Source organism: Oratosquilla oratoria, chromosome 19, assembly GCF_046742065.1.
Source record: "Oratosquilla oratoria isolate Oo_2021 chromosome 19, ASM4674206v1, whole genome shotgun sequence".
Lineage (NCBI taxonomy): Eukaryota > Metazoa > Arthropoda > Malacostraca > Stomatopoda > Squillidae > Oratosquilla > Oratosquilla oratoria.
This window is the reverse complement of record NC_134795.1, coordinates 61978538-61983537: the sequence shown is the minus strand read 5'-3', so window position 1 is coordinate 61983537 and position 5000 is coordinate 61978538.

Here is a 5000-nt window from a genome sequence, read left to right as displayed (position 1 = left end):
CGTGTTCACCATTAAGTGAAATGTAGATGGCTATTGTCAAGTATACGGCTTTCAAGTCTTTGGGATATAGCCATGTTTAAGAAGACTGATGGCCGGTATGGAGAATCATCGCGATATACGCCGTGGAAGAAGAGTATTTGATAACGGTAAAGGGGGAGGGGGAGTGGGAAGGGAAGGTAAGATGAGTGGGAGTGTTGGAGTAGGAGAAAGAAGAGAGAGGAAAGAAAATAAACGAATGGAAGAGAGAAACGTATACGGAGAAAGGAGAGGAAAGAAAATAAACGAATGGAAGAGAGAAACGTATACGAACGTAGTAGGTCCGGATTAGGAGCCTTTCATTGAGGCGTGAGACACCTGGGGAGAGGTGATTGGTCGGCTGATGAAAAGACTCGATGGGTTCTTAAGATCTTATCTCGACATTTGCGTCGGGGGGCCCCCATTACGCCTGCTAAGGGGAAGATATGGGGGCCTGACCGGGATCTTCAACCGGGGGACAGATGGGGTAGCTTCAGGGTGAAGAGGAAACGGAATATGCCCTAAAAGATCGAACAACCGTCTGACCAGCAGTCTGCATTCTTTTACAAAGGATTACAAAGGAGGAGCATGTCGACAGGAGACCTTTTGGTCCATAACTAGGTCGGATGCGAATAAAATATATAATCATGATAGATAAATAAATAAAAATAATAATAATATAAAAAATAATAGATAAAATAAATAAATGCATAGGTATAGTCGAATAGCAAACAAACAGGTAAATGGTAAATAATGATAAGTTGACATATAACTAATAATAAATGAAAATCAAGCAAATGATTATAAACAAACAGACAAATAACAAACAAACAAATAATATAAAATAAAGACAGGCATCATAATTCATTCGTTTATTCAAAGTTAATAATCCTGGTCTTGAATACTGTCCTGGATAATTTATACTCTCTGTTCGTAGACTTCTGTTTGTTTATTTTTGGTTAAAAAATGGCTTCCCTTGTTGCTGATTAGCAAAGTTACCGCTAATTCCGTTTTCTTTGCTGCGCGTCTGGCCGCCAGACGGAGGATGCGGGAGGGAGGGAGGAGGGGGTACTCCGCGACCATAACAACATTCTCACCTCATCTGCAATTGTTGTTTTTGTTGTAATATATCTTATTATGATTGCTCCTACTCAATTTTCCTTAGTTTGTAGGTGAAACACCCGCCTACTATCGAAGAGTGAAGAGAATAATCACGATTAATTTGTCAGATTTTTTTTTATTTTATATATTTTTTTGTGTGTGACTTACGACCTTTTGGCTGTGACCTCAAATCCCTCCCTAACTCTCACCCCATCCCCTTCCCTACCCAACTCCCTAAAACTCCTTCTGGCATGTGAAGGGGTAAAGGTGGAGGCAGATAAATCATGAAATTATGCTGAATATCACAGAAAACGGAAAAAAACGAAAAAAAAAAAAACGAAAAAAGAAACTTAGAAGATGAGGGAGTTAGCATCGAGAGGTGAAGGCATCATAAAGGATTACAAAGGCGGAGCATGCCGACAGGAGACCTTTTGGTCCATATCTAGATCGGATGAAAAAAATCATAATAATGATAAATAGATAAATGAATAAATAAAAACTATAATAACATAAATAACAAATAAAATACATAAATGCATAAGTATAGATAAATAATAAACAAACAGGTAAATAGTAAATAATAATAAATTTACATATAACTAATAATAAATGAGAATCAAGCAAATAATAATAAACAGACAAATGATAACAAAACAAATAAACAATGGATGAAGGCCTTCGGAGACGCTGCTGGCATAGTAAACATACTTTGCATCGATGTAGTTAATTTAACACGATAACCCATCGAGGCTAAGCAGGAACTTCAACCTTTCATTCTAGATTAAACGAAACAAAGTATTTACTTTAGAGCAGCGTTTCTCAACCTTTTTACCCTTGCGTAACCTTTAAGATAAATTGCATGTCTCAAGGAACCACTGCGCAAAAAAAAAAAAAAAAGTAAATAACTAAAGATAATAAACATATACGATCTCTCATTTCATTTTCATCGTAATAAAAGGTTAGACAGGATAATGTCTACATTACATTATTGCAATAACCAAGAATATGTTATGCTTGTTTACTTATATTACGTATATGAAATTAAAAAAAAAAAAAAAATCAAAAGTGCATTACCTTATCTCACGTGTTCTCACGGAACCCTTAGGAACCTTTAGCGGAACCTTAGGCTTCCGGGGAACCTTGGTTGAGAAACGCTACCCTAGAGGATCTTCTAGTATCAAGGTGAACGCACTTTACATGTTTAACAAAGGATAAAAACATGTTTAATAAAGGATAATAATGCTGCAGGGGATTTTATTATAAAGCTAAGAAAAGGACCCTTGAGTAAAAGGGACTTTAGCAGACCGAGACCCCGTCGTGTTTAGCTAAATAGAATCATCTGGTGCCAGCCAGAATAAAGTCTACAATGTACTGAATAGAATCGTCTGGCGCCAACCATAATAAAGTCTATAATGTACTGAATAGAATCGTCTGGCGCCAACCAGAATAAAGTATATAATGTACTGAATAGAATCGTCTGGCGCCAACCATAATAAAGTCTACAATGTACTGAATAGAATCGTCTGGCGCCAACCATAATAAAGTCTACAATGTACTGAATAGAATCGTCTGGCGCCAACCAGAATAAAGTCTACAATGTACTGAATAGAATCGTCTGGCGCCAGCCAGAATAAAGTCTACAATGTACTGAATAGAATCGTCTGGCGCCAACCATAATAAAGTCTAAAATATACTGAATAAAATCGTCTGGCGCAGCCAGAATAAAGTCTACAATGTACTGAATAGAATCGTCTGGCGCTAACTATAATAAAGTCTATAATGTACTGAATAGAATCGTCTGGCGCCAACCAGAATAAAGTCTACAATGTACTGAATAGAATCGTCTGGCGCCAACCATAATAAAGCCTATAATGTACTGAATAGAATCGTCTGGCGCCAACCAGAATAAAGCCTATAATGTACTGAATAGAATCGTCTGGCGCCAACCATAATAAAGTCTATAATGTACTGAATAGAATCGTCTGGCGCCAACCAGAATAAAGTATATAATGTACTGAATAGAATCGTCTGGCGCCAACCATAATAAAGTCTACAATGTACTGAATAGAATCGTCTGGCGCCAACCATAATAAAGTCTACAATGTACTGAATAGAATCGTCTGGCGTCAACCATAATAAAGTCTACAATGTACTGAATAGAATCGTCTGGCGCCAACCATGATAAAGTCAACAATGTACTGAATAGAATCGTTTGGCGCCAACCATAATAAAGTCTATAATATACTGAATAGAATCGTCTGGCGCCAACCAGAATAAGGTCTATAATATACTGAATAGAATCGTCTGGCGCCAACCATAATAAAGTCTACAATGTACTGAATAGAATCGTCTGGCGCCAACCATAATAAAGTCGATAATGTACTGAATATAATCGTCTGGCGCCAACCATAATAAAGTCAACAATGTACTGAATAGAATCGTCTGGCGCCAACCATAATAAGGTCTATAATGTACTGAATAGAATTGTCTGGCGCCAACTAGAATAAGGTCTATAATTTGCTGAATAGAATCGTCTGGCGCCAACCATAATAAGGTCTATAATTTGCTGAACAGAATCGTCTGGCGCCAACCAGAATAAGGTCTATAATGTGCGTCATTGATCTGAAATGGATTATAGAGTTTGGCTATAACTCACTCGAACAGAGTTCCTGGCGCCAGGCAAGATAATAGGAAAAGTGACAATCATTAAGGAAGTGGATGAGGTGGATTTTCCTCGGGGGGGGGGGGGAGGAAACTGTCCACACATTCCACCTCTGGCATATGACCAATCACTCTCCACCATACGGGATCAAACAAAGCCCGTGGGAATGACATTTCACTCCAAAATTAAATAAATAAACGAATAAATAAATAAATAGATAAATAAATGAATAAATAATAATTAATAAGTTGATAAATAAATAAATAAATAAATGAATTAGATAAATCAAATAGATAGATAAATAAATGAATAAATGAATAAATAATAATCAATAAGTTAATAAATAAATAAATGAATCAAATAAATAAATAAAATCACTCCCACTCCACTCCCCATCCTACTCACTCCCCTCCTCGTGAACAACAATTTCTTTCAAGTTATTGGGCTTCGTGCTCGACCTACACCAAGGTGGTGGCTTCAGCCGCAGGAAAACATTACGTCACACTCTCATACAAAGAATGACAAAAAAGTGACCAATTTTACTCGTACATTTGCATTTTTTGTTGATATTTTTTTGTTTCATTTTTAGAGTGATTAAGGTATTGACACAAGAAAAGGTACCTTGGGGAATTTAAAATAAAGAAAAAGGGTCAAACTTTAACTAAAATCATGAAACACAAAGGCAAAAGCCGACAAAACTGTGAGAATCAACACCGTGTTAGATCGAAACCTTTATTGGTACGACGTTTCGCTTGTTACATCTTTTTCAAGTACAGACATATGGCAAACACTCTGAGTTCATATAGGCCGACGGGGAAGGAACTGGGCCTATATATGGCCTATATGTACTCAGAGTGTTTGCCATATGTCTGTACTTGAAAAAGCTGTAACAAGCGAAACGTCGTACCAATAAAGGTTTCGATCTCACACGGTGTTGATTCTCACATCTAAAATCATCTAAAAAAGACGTAAATGTAACATTCGGGTCCTTTTGTGTCACCCTGTATACGAACTATAATCATTGAATCTTCTCAGCTAATTTACTACTCAACGCTCACTGTACAAAGTAGGATTCATTTTCATATTTTGGATTGAGATATTTTGTTTGGAATAATTGACTCTGAAGTCAATTTGCCTTCGAGGATCATAATATTAGCACGATCTCATTATAATCGTGTCTACTTAAAGCGAAGAATTGCTCACTTCGTCTTATTTGAGGGCA